Raw genomic sequence first — 17884 nt, forward strand, 5'->3', positions numbered from 1 at the left:
TAAATTGTTGAAGGAATGCTGTCCACGTGGCATGTCTGTGAGAGAGCTTGTCTTGACTATTGAGATACTTTAACGCGGCATGGTCAGTGTATAAAACAAAGTCTTTATGAATTAGATAATGTCGCCAATGTTTTAACGCTTGGACTACTGCGTAAAATTCCACGTCATAAGTGCTGCAGTGTGCCTTTGCTCCATTCAACTTCTCACTGAAATAAGCTATAGGCTTACCCTGTTGGCTAAGAACAGCTCCAATGCCGACCTTAGAAGCATCACAATGTACCTCAAAAGTGAGCGAAAAATCTGGTAGGGCAAGTACTGGGGCAGTAATCAACTTTTCTTTGATAATCTTGAATGCCTTAGTAGCTGCCTCTGTCCAAGAGAATTGTCCTCCTTTCATGCAATCTGTGATTGGTGCCATAATAGTACTGAAATGAGGAATGAATCGCCTGTAAAAAGAGGCTAATCCATGGAAACTTCTGGTGGCGGATAAAGTAGTTGGCTGAGGCCAATCTCGAATAGCATCCACTTTTGATTGGTCAACAGATATACCATCCTTCGACACCACATATCCCAAAAATAATACTTTCTCGGTTAAGAAAATACACTTGTTTACTGCTGTGTATAAACTTGTTGCTCTTAAGGCTAAAAGCACTTCTCTCAAATGTTGTAGATGTAACTCGTGACTGGTGCTATATATAAGTATATCATCGAAGTAAACAACCACAAACTTTCCAATGAAAGGGCAAAGAACTTGATTCATGACTCGCATAAAAGTACTCGGAGCATTGGATAAGCCAAACGGCATTACCAACCACTCGTATAACCCTTCGCGAATTTTAAAAGCTGTTTTCCATTCATCTCCAGGCCGTATTCGAATTTGATGGTAGCCACTTTTCAAATCAAGTTTGGTAAAAATTGTTGCTCCACTGAGTTGATCTAACAAGTCGTCTAATCGAGGGATTGGAAAACGATATCGAACTGTAATTTTATTGATAGCTTGACTGTCCACGCACATCCTCCAAGAACCATCTTTTTTTGGAGTCAATAAAGCAGGGACTGCATAGGGACTAAGACTTTCACGGATAAAACCCTTTTCTAGTAACTCTTCCACTTGGCGCCTTAATTCCTCATGTTCTGTAGGACTCATACGATAATGAGGTCGATTTGGTAATGTAGAACCTGGTACCAAATCAATTTGGTGTTGTATATCTCGAAGAGGTGGTAAACCCTGTGGTAGCTCATTAGGGAACAAATCTTGAAATTCCGCCAGAATAGGTGTCACAGCTTCAGGAATCTTCGAATCACCGTTACTCTCTTTTCCTAATAAAATGTAGACTCTCTTTGTCTCTGCTACAACATCTATAAATTGCTTCTTTCCTAACAAATAATTACCCAAGTCTTGCTGGAGAGTAAACTCTTTGTTAGGTAGGAGAACGATCTTGGTGTTGTTAAACATAAAGCTGTAGGTGTTTCTCTTCCCATCATGCACTACGTTTCGATCATATTGCCAAGGTCTACCCAGTAATAGATGACAAGCATCCATAGCCACAACATCACACCAAATTTTGTCTTTATAAATTGAACCAATGGATAAGGAAACTAAGCAACGTTTCGATACTGTCACTTGATTTCCCTTCTTCAGCCATGTGAGCTTGTATAGAGTTTGATGAGGTTCTGTCTTTAAATTTAGCTTTGTTATGGCTTCTTCCGAAGTGACATTCTCGCAACTGCCGGAGTCTATGACCATACGACATACTTTACCCCCGATTGTGCAAGTAGTCTGAAAGATATTCTGTCGTAGCCACTTGTCTTTGTCTTGACCTTTAGGAGTGAAGAATGTGCGGTTCACGATCAACATTGGCCCGCTATCACCATGTTCTTCAACAGATTGAGCGCTACCACTACTATCAAAAGTTGGCTCTACAGCGAACTCTTCAGTTTCTTCCTCCTGGTAGTCTTCACTTTCCTCTGTGCCTACGAATAAGCCTTTACCATATTTTCCTCCCTTTTTACATTCTGTCATTCGGTGCCCATTTTCTCCGTAATTAAAACAGCGTAATCCCGAACCCGAGGATTGAGTTTTGCTGCTTTGACCGATTTCACTAGGTTTACTAGTTTTATTTGGAGGATTTGGAGGAGTGAAATTACGAAATTGGGAAGTTGGGTTTGAATTATCACGAACAACACTTCGAGCACCCCGAAAGCTTGAGTCATTAGTACGTCGACTAAATTGCTTCTCCAACTGCAAGGCTTGTTGGTGTGCCTCTGAAACAGAGTATGGGTCAAGTAAATTTAATTGGTCTTGAAATTGAGATCGTAGGCCTCCAATGTAGCGGGAAACCTGTTGTTCTTCTGTCTCTGTCAAGTCATTGCGGGCCACCAACCAATGAAATTCTGTAGTGTAATCATCCACTGATCGATTACCTTGCCTTAAATTCTGTAGCTGTTGGTATAACAGTTTGGCGTAATTATGAGGCAAGAATGCTCCACGCAAGTGCTTCTTGAACTTTTCCCAAGAATCAATCTTCTTTTTGCCTTGCCTAATCCTTGTGAGCTTAGTTTGTTGCCACCAAGCTGCTGCTCTTCCCCGAAATCGAGTTGCAGCAAGCGAAACTAGTTTATTTTCAGGAACTTCTTTGTATTCGAAAACTTCCTCAATGGCGTTAATCCAGTCTAATAATTCTTCAGGTTGACCACTTCCTTGAAATTCGGGAATGTCAATTCTCAACCCAGATTCCCATCTTCTGTCATCAGTAGACTCAGTTCTAGGTCGACGCCCAGAGAATGGGTTAGCAAAGCTTACACTTGATTTGTCTTCACGTTCTGGAGTAAGATGGCGTTCGTCAAGTAACTCTGCTATTCGTGCCATTTGTGCAGCTAACATATCAATTCTGGCTGTCATACTAGCCAAGGATTCATCTTTCGAAACATCTTCTTGATTGTAAGTTGTAGTATGAGCATCACGAGCTTTTCTTGGAGGCATTTTTTCAAATTCGGGTTTAAAAAGGTAGTGGGGTTAAACTGAAAGTAAATAAAAATTTTAGGCCGAAACTGTAATTAAGCAAAAAGTTTTAGATTGCCGATGATGGTGGTCGGAAATCGAGTAAGGGTAGGTGGATCTGAAAGATTTTGGGTTGGTAAGATGATGGTGGTGGTTTGTCTGAAAAAGTGGTTTTTTTTTTTTAAGCTAAATGGAAAAAATCAAAAAGGGAAAAAGGAAAGGTTTGGTGGTAGATGGAGTTAGATTGGTGATACCAGGTTTTGGCTCTGATACCAAGCTGATGCAGCGGAAGTTTAATGTTCAAAATATTCCGTTGATTCTAGAGAATACCGGAATAAAAGAACAACTAAATTCACGTTGATTCAAAAGAATACCGCGAATTTAGGGATTAAGACTCGTTGATTCCGCAGAATACCGAGAATTAACTGTTCAAATACTCACAAAGAGAATTGAAAATTGAAATATTATTAAACTCAAAATTCTCTGCTTTCAAAGGCTACAAGAGGGAGCTATTTATAGTAGTAGTAATTATCCTAATTCATGAAGTAAAACAAAATCCTAAATTAGAAAGGAATTTAAAAGTCTTAAACTTTAGTTAATAAGGAAACTAATCTTAGTATAATATGGATTCCTACTCTTCATTAAGTATTATAGTCCTTACCAAATAGCGGCAAGAGTTGGAAAGGTTGCATATCGCTTATTGTTACTACCTGAATCTCGTATCCATCCAGTGTTCCACATTTCAATCCTCAAGTTATGTCCAAACCCTGCTGAAGTCATTCCCGCCCACCCACCACCAACTGCAGAACCTTATTCCATACCTCTATGCATTTTGGACCAGCGAACTATCAAGACAAATAAGCAAAAGGTCAAGCAAGTCTTAGTGCAGTGGTCTAACACGACACCTGATGAAGCTACCTGGGAGAATTGGGAACCTTTCCACGCCACTTTTCCTCCTTAAGGACAAGGCTCATTTCCATGAGGGTGGTAATGATACAACCACTGCACAGCCGATTGCTCAAGCTAGGCCTAAGAGACAGCCCAAAGTTCCCTTCAAGCTTAGTACTTAGATACTCTTCAAGATATTATGCTGAATTTGTTATTTACTATTATTGCAATTATGTTTTGCTGTGCTGTCAAGTTTGTTAGAGAGAATATTGTGCTGTCAAGTTTGTTAGAGAGAATATTGTGCTGTAAAGTTTGTGCTGTGAATATGTTTTGTCTGTAGCTCTCTTGGAGGAGTATTTACGGAAATGAATGAACAAGAAAAAGGGGAGTTCCCTGAATCCAAAATACAAATCTTTTATTTCTCTAATTTCTCTAGTCTCTACTCTTTACCCTTCTATTTCTGGAGGACTCCACCCTCTAAAGTGGAAACTTAATTCCCAGAACTTGCTGCTGCTAATAGTCAAGCCTAACATGGATGATTGGGCCTGCTTGTTTTGCGTTGCTATTTGGAAAATTTGATTTTGGCGTAACCAATTTATCTTCTCATACAATGCACCTTGCTGCACTTAAATGGTCACTGAAATTCGATCTCGGGCTCATGACATCCATAATGCAAAATCAGGCCTCCATTTCGTTCGTGATAGTAAAATCATGAAAGAAATTGGATGGCAAGCTCCCTCTGAACCATTTTTCAAATTGAATACGGTTTGGCAAGTGCTGGAGGCTTGGTAAGGGACTGCTCTGGCAAGTGGAAGTTCAATTTTGGAATGAACATTGGTTTTTGTTCGGTGACTTCAGCTGAACTATGGGGTCTGTTTCAAGGTTTACGCCTTGCTTGGGATCATGGTGTCCGTTACTTAGAGGCAGAGGTGGACAGCCAATGTATCTCTCAGGTTATCTCTTCCACAAGACCGGTGCATAATGCCCACCTTTCACTTATAAATGTCATCAAGGAGTTAATGAATAGAGATTGGTGAATCTTCATAAAGCATATATATCGTGAAGATAATTTTGCTACTGATTTCATGGCTAAGTTCGCAGGATCCTTACCTCTCGGTTTTCATGTCTTTGATAACCCCCCTCGAGGGGATTTGATATTGGTGATGAAATGATATGTATGGGACCTCTGTTCCTCGATCAGTTATATCCTAGTTTGTACTAGGCTCCAATGTATAAAAAAAATGATTTAATATCATGTTATGATTACATGTACGCATATTATATGTTTGATTGTGTCATGAGATGTGATTGCCAATCACTATATATGTATCCTTCCCTATAGGCTTTGCGCATGCGCATTGAGAGTTAGGTTATTCTACCGGTGTGATGTAGTTAAATTCCGCTGGGTATCGAAAGGTTATTCCCCACTCTACTCATGCGATGATGATCCCGACAAGTATTTAGAGTTATTTCCCTAGGGTACTATTTGGTGCAGTTTTGTCATGTATGTATGATTTCCATGTTTGCTGATGCATTAAATTCAGTGCAAAGTTATTTCACATAATTATGTATATACCATAATACGTTACTTTATTTTTATATAAGTATATTATATCCACTTCTTGAGCCGCAAGCTCATTATTTTCCTATTTATCCATTTTTTCCCCAAATTCCATAGGATTTCGTGCAGATTAGTTCTAGTCAATTAAGGTTGGGCCACGAGGCGTATTGCTGCATGTCTTGCATTTTGAGCACGTTTATGTTGCTTATGTTTTTTTATGTATATATAATTGTAATGTAAGTATGAATAATGAGACATGAATTGTGTAAGTTTTGAATACATATATTTTCGAAGGAGGTACGAAGGTTATTATGTGTTTATAGTAAAGGTCATATATAAATATATATTCATGAATTAAGTTTGTGCCATGAGTTTAGTTACTAGACCGCATGATTCGCCTCGGATCCAACTTATAGGTCGGGGCGGGTCTTGTTAGTGTGGACGTACTAAAAGTAATACAACCTTTCAAGGCTGGAAAGACTTTCCTGCCTTTCAAGGCCAAGCCATCTCCTGAAGCCAAAGGGAAGAAATCCAAGGCTTAGTTTAGTTCATCTATCAAATCCCCAGAAACCAAATTGTAGAACTAGTGGGATATAGCTTTTAGATTTGCGAAACCCAATATCCGTTAGTGGAAACAAATACGAAATCGATCCTCAAATCATTGTGTAATGCATTTTGCAAGAAATTTGATAGCCTGATTTTGTTATCCACGTCTTGAACTTTTCAAGTTATGACGTGTCAGGATTTGTTGCAAAACCATACAATTATGAAATTTTGCAACTCAATCTTGTATTGTTGTATTTCTTTGCTTTGAATTTTCTTGATCAGAACAAACAACATAAATAAATGATACTATATTAAAAAAAATTAAAAAAATTTCACTCGCCCTTCATTTGTTATCAACAATATGATATTGCCTGGGATCTTTCGGCTTAATCTTCCAGTGCCCATTAGCCAAACTTGCATTCTCAGCAATTCTTCTCCATTTCTTAATCCTTTTATCCATATGCTTTGTTAATGCACAGTACTGTTGTAATTTCTTAGGCATCGCATCATAAACTTGCCACCATTTCTTATGAGCTGAATCACTTGCAAATATATGGCGACTCACCATGTCCCAATTGCAATCATAATCCTTGTAACACATCCATGGCTTTAACCCCAGATAATGAATTGCATAAGGATTATCACCCACTTGATGTTCCTTATCGCCTTGCTTTGAAAACACCTTCAAATGGTTGATTCTCTTAGGCAACCTATGCCACCATGTGAACACTTCATTAAGAAATCCCTAGTCACCCCCATTGTATGACGAAACCTTAAAGCTTTTCAACATCAAATCTTCAAACTTGCGCAATGATGGCTCAATCACCATGACCCCAGAGTTGAACAACACTTTGTCATTACCTGCTGCTGATAATTCAGGGTAAAAGAAGAACTCATCGATGTTTTTGAGTACTAAAAGATCAGAATCAATGAAGATAATTTTATCATATTCAATGAGTTGCCATACTCTAAGCTTGCTATAATTCCACTCATTGTATGAATCTTTCTTGGCAAAGGGGCTACATATACGCGAAATCCACTTGGTTTTCCATGCGGCAGCTCTCAGGCCGCGTAGAGATTTGCCACTTATTGATTTATCATGAAGGAGAACCCGATCTTTGCTCGAGTTTTTCTGGATTATGCTTTGCGCTAAAGCTATTGCACCGCATACATAAGCTTCTGATGAATGTAGAACTGTTACATAAGCTTCTCTTTGATGGTACGTTGTGTAGTTCTGTTCTGCTAAATTATAGTCTTTCTTGTGACATGAAATATCTCCATATTTCTTTGCCTGTAAATCAAAATAAAAACAATCAAATATTATTTTTAGGTTAATTTTGCAAAATTAAGGAAAATTAATTACATATGAAGGTTTAAAAAAAGTCTCGAGTGCTGTTGACACCACGCCATGTCAGTATACTATCATTCAATTGCAAATCATCATACGTCTACACGTTTAACAAAATTTTGAAGTTATGAAAAATTAATGCAGTGGCCAGCATATCTAATAAGTAGTAGTGATGTCCGAATTACGTAATACTTTCTCGAAATTGAAAGTGCAATTCTGTAGGGCTAAATAAGTCTTGATGCGGCAATTGATTCATGTTGGCTGGGTTTACCAAATTTTGATGCCTTGCCAAATAAATTTTCACACAATCGGATTCATGAATGCTGCCTGTGTACATACTGTGTCTACAGGTTGTTACAATCGAATTATAGTATTAATAGGTCAAATTTAAACCAATTACACCAAAGCACGAGTTGTGCATATTTAATTTGAATTTGTCTCATTTGTTAGTGCTGAACGAATAATTTACTAAAAGTCGAAACTAAACAAAGCAGTTAATTAATGGCCGCCCGTCACCAGATAAATCACCCACCAACTTTTTTTTATTTTTTTAAGAAAACCTCAAATTTCTGAAGAAAAATTAGAACATTTTGTATAATTTTATATGTGACAAGATTTATATTGTGCATATTTAATTTGGATTTGTCTCATTCATCAATGCTGAACGAATAATTTACTAGATTTATATTGTGCATATTTAATTTGGATTTGTCTCATTCATCAATGCTGAACGAATAATTTACTAAAACTTGAAACTAAAGAAAGCAGTAAATTAATGACACACCATGGCCAGATAAATCACCCACCAACCTTTTTTTTTTAGAACACATCAAATTTTATATGTGACAAGATTTTATATTTTCTTAGTAAAATATAATACTTTCTTCTCTAAAATAAACTCCAAATGGTATCGATTTGAAGAAATTGTAAAACTGAATAAATGCTGCTGTTTGGCAGCTGAGAAAATGCAGAGGAAAATTCTTTATTTCAGTAATGAATTGATATTTTTTGTACATACAAACAATCACGAAACGTGCAGCTATTTATACATGCTTCACTAACTAACTAATTGCTTACTAACTAATTATTAATCACAAGCTCACTCAGCTAATCAAATAACAGAATACAGAGTATGCATTGTGATGTTAGTTAGGCTGGTAACTGCTGCTGACGTAGACCTTCTGACGTGGCACAAATGACAGCTGGTAACTTGACACGCTGACTCTTCTTCCTTACTTCTGCACAATGAGCTATCTTCACAGCCCCCCTCAAACTCAAAGGACATGAAAAGACATTGAGTTTGTCCCTTAAATAATTGAACTGAGGGGAAGATAAAGGCTTAGTTAAGATATCTGCAATCTGATCTTCACTTGGCACATAGCAGATTTTGAGATCACCAGATAACACTTTGTCTCGAATAAAATGAACATCAATCTCAATGTGTTTGGTTCTTAAATGGAACACAGGATTCTTTGCTAGCTCTGTTGCACTTATATTATCACACCATATTGTTGGTCTCTCTACACAGTATACTTCCATCTCCAGAAACAATGACTTTAACCAAGCTATCTCTGAAGCAGCTGAAGCAAGTGCTCTATATTCACTCTCAGCTGAAGACTTAGTGACTACTGTTTGCTTCTTTGAAGACCATGAAATCAGATTATTTCCAAGATACACACAGTAGGCTCCAATTGACTTCCTATCATCCAAGTCACTTCCCCAATCTGCATCAGTGAATGCAGTGATTTTCAAATCACCATCCTTTACAAACTTTAAGCCATAATCCTGTGTCTCCTTCAGGTATTTAAGAACCCTCTTGCAAGCCATGAGATGTTGCATAGTTGGTGCAGAAACATATTGGCTCAACTTGTGAACAGAATAAGCAATTTCTGGTCTTGTCAATATCAGATACTGGAGACCACCTACAATGCTTCTATAATGAGTTGCATCTTCAACATAGTAACCCAATTCTCCTTTAACTACCTTCTGCAACTTTGAGTCTTTGCCACTGCACATTGGTGTTGTCACTCTTTTACACTCAAGCATGTCTACTTTAGCAAGCAAATCTCCGATATACTTCTTCTGAGACAAATAAATGCAATCCTGACCATACAACACTTCTATACCAAGGAAATAGGACAATCTTCCTAGATCTTTCAATGCAAAAACAGTATTAAACTGTTGAATGAAGCTGTCCAATTCTTCACTGTTAGGTCCAGTAACTAATATGTCATCAACATATATCAATACCATAATGAGTGACACTTTAGTTTTTCTTAAGAATAAGGAAGAATCAGATTTTGAATTTCTGAAACCCCATTGAAGAAGACATCCCCTGAGTTTTTCAAACCAGGCTCTAGGAGCTTGCTTAAGACCATATAAAGCTTTGTGTAATCTGCAAACATAGTTAGATTTACTCTTATCAACAAAGCCTTCAGGTTGCTGCATAAACACTTCCTCTGATAACTCACCATTCAAGAATGCATTGTTGACATCCACCTGTCTAACTATCCACTGATTCATCACTGCAAGACTAAGAACTACTCTCACTGTTGCTGGCTTTACCACTGGGCTAAAGGTATCAAAGTAATTCACACCTTCAATCTGTTGAAACCCTTTTGCCACCAATCGAGCCTTATACTTAACTACACTGCCATCAGTGTTATACTTTATTCTATACACCCACTTATTCCCAACAACTTTTTGATTTTCTGTTCTTGGTACTAGAGACCAAGTTCTGTTTTCAATTAGTGCATCATACTCATTTTTCATAGCTGTAAACCAATTTGTGTCTTGCAAAGCTTCACCAACTGAATCTGGCTCTTTGTGAACTAACACTGCAGTATACATTTTTGGCTTAAAAATACCTGCTTTTCCTCTTGTGGTCATGGGGTGATTGTTTTGAACATGTTGAATATTGTTTGAGGTTATTTGGGACTGAGATGGTAATGGAATTTGAGTAGGATCTGTAGTGTTTGGTGAGTCTAGATCATGAACAGGTTCAAGAGCAGGATTGAGATTTGGTGTTTGACATTGTGTAGCTTCATTTGCTTGTTGATGATCCGCTGATGAGAATAGTTCTATGCTGCTGGAACATGCTGGAGAGTAGGATTCAAAACTGCTGTTATAAGGATTTGACACAACCGAAAGATTGGATAAATGGAAAACTTGATGATGGGACAAAGCAGAGCTGGATATTGATTGTGTTCTGTTCTCAGAATTAAAAGCAGGATCTGAAGAAAAAGGAAATGCATTTTCATCAAATATGACATGCCTTGCTATGTATACACGACCAGAATGATGAAAGCATTTATATCCTTTGTGAGCAGGGCTATAACCAATGAATATGCATTTACTTGTGTGAAAATCAAATTTATGCTTATTGTAATCTCTCAAATATGGATAACAAGCACAACCAAAACATTTCAGCATCTTATAATCAGCTTTATGTTTGAAAAGTTTTTTATATGGTGTCAACATTTTAAGAGCTGAAGTTGGTAACCTATTGATATGATAAACTGAAGCATGGAAAGAATCCCACCAAAAATGCAAAGGAAGTTTGGCTTGAGCTAACAATGTAAGACCCAATTCTACCACTTGTCTATGTTTTCTCTCAACTAAGTCATTCTGATGATGAGTATGAGGATAAGAGTGCCTAAATAAAATGCCACACTGATTTAAAAATTCAGTGAATGATCTGTATTCTCCCCCCCAGTCAGATTGCAGTATCTTAATGGTTGTTTGGAATTGGTTTTCAACTTGTAACTTGTATAGCTTAAAAACCTCTAAAGCTTCTGATTTCAATTTCAATGGGTAGATCCAAGTATATCTAGTGAAATCATCAATAAAACTAATATAATATCTAAAACCTTCTCTTGAAATAACTGGTGAGGGACCCCAAAGATCAGTGTGTATGAGCTCAAGAGCTGATTTGGTTTTGATTTCTGTAACTGGGAAATGCAACTTGTGTATCTTACCCAACTGACATGCTTCACAGAAATGTTGTGTTGCTTGCTTAACCATATTCAGAGAAAACTTATCAGCATGATGGAGTTTAAGTAAATGCAATAAGCTTTGAGAATTTGGGTGGCCAAATCTTCATGGTATCAGAGCCAATCATGGCCATTACAAACAATCAAAATACAGTAGCTACGAATCAGACAACTTTTTCTTTCATCACACCAATCAAATTGGATAGATCTAATTACATGCTCTGGAAAAATCAAGTCCTGGCCTCCATTAGAGGAAATCGACTTGAAGGATACATTAATGGAGAAAAGATTGCACCAAACCAATTCATAGCATCTTCAGTTGCTAGCTCTTCTCAACAGATCGAGAATCCTGAATATACAATCTGGAGATCTCAAGATCAAACATTACTCAGCTGGCTTCTTAGCTCAATAACTGAAGGTATTCTCAGTTTAGTTCACTCATGCACTACTTCATTCGATATATGGAAAACACTAGAGAAAAGGTTTGGTGTACAATCTGAGGCTAGAGTTCTTCAACTTAAGTATGAGATGAGTGTCTTAAGAAAAGATTCACTAAGTATTGAAGAATATTGCTTAAAAATGAAGCAAATTACAGACAAATTAGCATGTGCTGGTAGTCCTGTATCAGATAGAGATATGTTGCAGCAAATCCTCAATGGTCTAGGAGCTGGCTATTTGGATTTAGCTACCTTTATCACAGCAAGCAAATTGGATTATGATGATGCTTATGCTCTATTACTTACTCATGAGGCTAGGCTTGAACAAAATCAAAGTGAAAAGCACATGATTAATGCAAACTATGCTAATATGTCTAACTGGAATAATAATAGTATGATGAATGCATACTATGCTCAAATAAGAGGTCATACTAGGAGAGGAGGATATACAGGAGGTGTCCAGGGTAATTATAATGGTCACTCAGGTGGTAGAAATGGTATGTTTAATGGTAGAGGAATGTTTTTGAATTCTCATCCAAGGGGTTTTCCTGCTGGAACTGGTCATTTTGGTAATCAAGGAAGAAATCAAATGATGATGGGAAGCAATAGATTTGGTTCTTCTGGAAGAGACTCTTTTGGCAGTACTGGTTTCAATGGTACTGGAAATTTACCCCCTTTTGAGTCACAAGTATCCAACAGTAATGATTCTATGAATACATGTCAGATTTGCTTCAAAGTAGGACATACAGCTGTTGAATGCTGGCATAGATTTGAAGAGAATTACATACCTCAGTCACCAAGACAATTTCAAAGAGGAAAAGGTTCAAAGTTTGCCTACATAGCTAACTATGAACCTGCATACATACCTTACTATCCAACAAATGATGATCCATGGCCTGTCAACAATAATGGATTACACATGTCACAGTCTGGATATCCTTGTGCATCTGATAATTCTGGTATGCCCTGGGTTGGAACTGCTTCTGCTGCATATTGTGAAGGACCTGCAGATGAAGGTTGGTACCTGGACAGTGGTGCCACTCATCATCTGACAAACAGCAGCATTTATTCAGTTTTACAATTTCTTCATGGTATCAGAGCCAATCATGGCCATTACAAACAATCAAAATACAGTAGCTACGAATCAGACAACTTTTTCTTTCATCACACCAATCAAATTGGATAGATCTAATTACATGCTCTGATACCATGAAGAAATTGTAAAACTGAATAAATGCTGCTGTTTGGCAGCTGAGAAAATGCAGAGGAAAATTCTTTATTTCAGTAATGAATTGATATTTTTTGTACATACAAACAATCACGAAACGTGCAGCTATTTATACATGCTTCACTAACTAACTAATTGCTTACTAACTAATTATTAATCACAAGCTCACTCAGCTAATCAAATAACAGAATACAGAGTATGCATTGTGATGTTAGTTAGGCTGGTAACTGCTGCTGACGTAGACCTTCTGACGTGGCACAAATGACAGCTGGTAACTTGACACGCTGACTCTTCTTCCTTACTTCTGCACAATGAGCTATCTTCACAGCCCCCCTCAAACTCAAAGGACATGAAAAGACATTGAGTTTGTCCCTTAAATAATTGAACTGAGGGGAAGATAAAGGCTTAGTTAAGATATCTGCAATCTGATCTTCACTTGGCACATAGCAGATTTTGAGATCACCAGATAACACTTTGTCTCGAATAAAATGAACATCAATCTCAATGTGTTTGGTTCTTAAATGGAACACAGGATTCTTTGCTAGCTCTGTTGCACTTATATTATCACACCATATTGTTGGTCTCTCTACACAGTATACTTCCATCTCCAGAAACAATGACTTTAACCAAGCTATCTCTGAAGCAGCTGAAGCAAGTGCTCTATATTCACTCTCAGCTGAAGACTTAGTGACTACTGTTTGCTTCTTTGAAGACCATGAAATCAGATTATTTCCAAGATACACACAGTAGGCTCCAATTGACTTCCTATCATCCAAGTCACTTCCCCAATCTGCATCAGTGAATGCAGTGATTTTCAAATCACCATCCTTTACAAACTTTAAGCCATAATCCTGTGTCTCCTTCAGGTATTTAAGAACCCTCTTGCAAGCCATGAGATGTTGCATAGTTGGTGCAGAAACATATTGGCTCAACTTGTGAACAGAATAAGCAATTTCTGGTCTTGTCAATATCAGATACTGGAGACCACCTACAATGCTTCTATAATGAGTTGCATCTTCAACATAGTAACCCAATTCTCCTTTAACTACCTTCTGCAACTTTGAGTCTTTGCCACTGCACATTGGTGTTGTCACTCTTTTACACTCAAGCATGTCTACTTTAGCAAGCAAATCTCCGATATACTTCTTCTGAGACAAATAAATGCAATCCTGACCATACAACACTTCTATACCAAGGAAATAGGACAATCTTCCTAGATCTTTCAATGCAAAAACAGTATTAAACTGTTGAATGAAGCTGTCCAATTCTTCACTGTTAGGTCCAGTAACTAATATGTCATCAACATATATCAATACCATAATGAGTGACACTTTAGTTTTTCTTAAGAATAAGGAAGAATCAGATTTTGAATTTCTGAAACCCCATTGAAGAAGACATCCCCTGAGTTTTTCAAACCAGGCTCTAGGAGCTTGCTTAAGACCATATAAAGCTTTGTGTAATCTGCAAACATAGTTAGATTTACTCTTATCAACAAAGCCTTCAGGTTGCTGCATAAACACTTCCTCTGATAACTCACCATTCAAGAATGCATTGTTGACATCCACCTGTCTAACTATCCACTGATTCATCACTGCAAGACTAAGAACTACTCTCACTGTTGCTGGCTTTACCACTGGGCTAAAGGTATCAAAGTAATTCACACCTTCAATCTGTTGAAACCCTTTTGCCACCAATCGAGCCTTATACTTAACTACACTGCCATCAGTGTTATACTTTATTCTATACACCCACTTATTCCCAACAACTTTTTGATTTTCTGTTCTTGGTACTAGAGACCAAGTTCTGTTTTCAATTAGTGCATCATACTCATTTTTCATAGCTGTAAACCAATTTGTGTCTTGCAAAGCTGATGTGCTCATAATTTATCTATTATTTTAATGCTTTCATAACTTAATTTTATGTTTTATTATGTTAATTTTATTTTAATTTTTATATTTTATTATTTTAGGTACAATATGGGATTAAAGAGAATTAATTGAAACAAATCACAAAGGATTTAATTTAATTAATCATTAAGCATGCATGCAGCACGTGGAGGAAGCATTGAAGAATTCATTTACAAAGAGAATATGGCATGCAACACGTGGAGAGGATTTTGCTTTTAATTATGATTGGATTAGGAATGAAATACGTGGATGGGCTTGAAAGGTGGGCTGGATTTGTTTTGTATGGAAATCCTTTTCATTTAAGGATTTGGAAGAAGTCACAATATTATAAAAGGGCAAAGCCAAGCGGAAGCACAGGAGAAGGAAAAAGGCAGCCGCACAAGGAGAATAGCAGCCAAGAGAAAATAAAGAGAAGAGCAGCAGCCGCAAGTTTTGAGGAAAGCCGAGAGCAGCGGGAATAATTTAGAGCAGAAGGAAGACACATTAATTCTTGAGTTTTTCTTTCTCTCTTCTCTATTATCTTGCTTGAATGTTTCCAATTAAATTAATGAATTCTCTTTATATTCCCATGAACTAATTTATTTTACTAGGGCTACGATGTAGCCTAACTATGAAGATTTAATTCCATAAATCTATGTTATTTTTTTTAATTAATTATTCCATGATTGAGTGTTCATTATTGTGCTTAATGCTTTTAAATATCTGGCCAATATTTGAATGATTTGAGGATACATAATGAGACCGAGAGGAGATTTATGTATTTTTGCTCTGTGTAATGGATGCCATGAATTGAACGAAAGACAGAGATGTGCCAACGTGATTCGTGCAGTCTTATTTAAGAATTTCCATAGAGCTTAATGAATCTTTGCATATTTAAATTCACATAGAGATATAGTGGGTTGATATGTGGAGATATTTTTGATATTACTCGAGAGAGGATATTGAATAAATTAGGGAAATTCACTGTCAACATGGGTAGTAAACTTTAATAGCATAGATGGAGGATTAAATTGGATTGGTTATGGTGAAATCGGATGTCCTAGTGTTTTAATCTCTTGGTAATTTTCTATTACTGTCTGCATCTTTGTTTAATTTTTAATTATTTTATTTTATTTTATTTTAATCTAAATTCGCTTATTCGATTGTTCAAATAAATTAGAGTTAGAATAATTTTGGTAACTAATAGGATATACAATCTCTGTGGGACGATACTCTACTCTTCATTATATTACTTGTGCCGACTAGTACACTTGCTAATTTACGCAACAAGTTTTTGGCGCCGTTGCCGGGGATTGTTTGGATTAGTATCGATACCAACTAACCTTAGTTTAATTTGAATTTTATTTTTATTGTTTTTATTTGAATTTTTATTTTCTTGTTTAATTTTATGAGACGCTCAAGAAGTTTTGATTTATTGCCTTTTGATCCAGAGATTGAACGTACGTGTAGAAGGCTTAATAAAGAAAGGAGAGAAGCTTCACAGGAGCAACAACTAATCATGGCTGACGAAGCGTTACATGGAAATGAGGAAGCAAAACCCTTAAGAGATTATGCTGCACCTACAGTTAATGGTGCTCGCTCAAGCATTGCACGTCCTGCCGTTCAAGCCAATAATTTTGAAATTAAGCCAGCCATAATCCAGATGATTCAAACGTCAGTACAGTTTGCTGGGATGCCAAATGATGATCCAAATGCTCATATTGCAAATTTCTTGGAAATTTGTGACACATTTAAGCAAAATGGTGTTTCAGACAATGCTATCAGGCTAAGGCTTTTTCCGTTCTCACTGAGAGATAAAGCAAAAGAGTGGTTGAACTCACTCCCTGCTGGAACAATCACTACTTGGGATGGTTTAGCACAGAAGTTTTTAGCAAAGTACTTTCCTCCAGCAAAAACAGCCAAATTGAGGAATGACATCACAACCTTTGCTCAGTTCGAGATGGAATCATTATATGAAGCATGGGAGAGATACAAAGACCTACTAAGAAAATGTCCACATCATGGTCTACCAGTTTGGCTTCAGGTGCAGACATTTTACAATGGTTTGGGATCCAATACCAGAACAATAATTGATGCTGCAGCAGGAGGAACGTTAATGGGAAAAACACCAGAAGCAGCTTATGAATTATTGGAGGAGATGGCATCCAACAATTACCAGTGGACTTCAGAGCGATCAATGCCAAGGAAAATTGTAGGAGCCCATAATGTTGATGTTGTCACTGTTTTATCTGCACAGATGACTGCTTTATCTAATAAACTGGAGCACCTAAATGTCAGTGCTATTCAAACTCAAGTGTGTGAATTATGCGGAGGGAACCATACCAGTGTCAACTGCCAAGTTGGAAGTCCTTTTGCGTCATCATCTGCTGAACAAGCTCATTATGTGTCAAACTTTCAGAGGCAACAAAATAACCCATATTCTAATACCTACAATCCTGGTTGGAGAAACCACCCGAATTTGTCATGGAACAACAATCAAAATACATTGAAACCACCTCCAGGGTTCCAATCACAAGAGAAGAAGTCAAATTTGGAAGATGCTCTTACCCAACTTACAACAAATATGTCTCAATTCATGACCAAAACAGAGACAACTTTTCAAAATCAAGCTGCATCAATCCGGAACCTCGAGGTGCAAATGGGTCAGATTGCAAACTTGTTATCCAGCAGACCACAAGGCTCTCTGCCGAGCAACACAGAGACAAATCCAAAGGAACAAATGAATGCAATTATGCTTCGGAATGGTAGACAACTTGAAGATCCGCCTAAAGAAGTAAAGGAAGTTGAAGAAGATAACATGGAGCAAACTAAAGACACCACTAGAACATATAAGACAACAAGTACAGAAATTCCACAATCACAACAATCAGCACCAGTCAAAGCTTATGTCCCTCCAATCCCGTTTCCTCAGCGCCTTCGGAAAAACAAATTAGATAAGCAGTTCTCTAAATTTCTTGATGTCTTTAAAAAGTTGCA

General features: G+C 37.2%; 1 non-coding gene and 1 pseudogene across 1 annotated transcript; both read right to left on the reverse strand.

Moving 5' to 3' along the window:
• Positions 1-6338: 6338 nt before the first annotated feature.
• The window catches only part of LOC127902680 (putative UDP-glucuronate:xylan alpha-glucuronosyltransferase 4), a 38122-nt pseudogene continuing 26576 nt past the window's right edge, over positions 6339-17884 (reverse strand).
• LOC127902808 (small nucleolar RNA R71) lies at positions 16809-16915 on the reverse strand. The gene has a single exon (XR_008055446.1). It is a non-coding gene; the product is annotated as a small nucleolar RNA R71 (small nucleolar RNA).

This window comes from Citrus sinensis, chromosome 5, assembly GCF_022201045.2.
Source record: "Citrus sinensis cultivar Valencia sweet orange chromosome 5, DVS_A1.0, whole genome shotgun sequence".
In the NCBI taxonomy this organism is placed as follows: domain Eukaryota; kingdom Viridiplantae; phylum Streptophyta; class Magnoliopsida; order Sapindales; family Rutaceae; genus Citrus; species Citrus sinensis.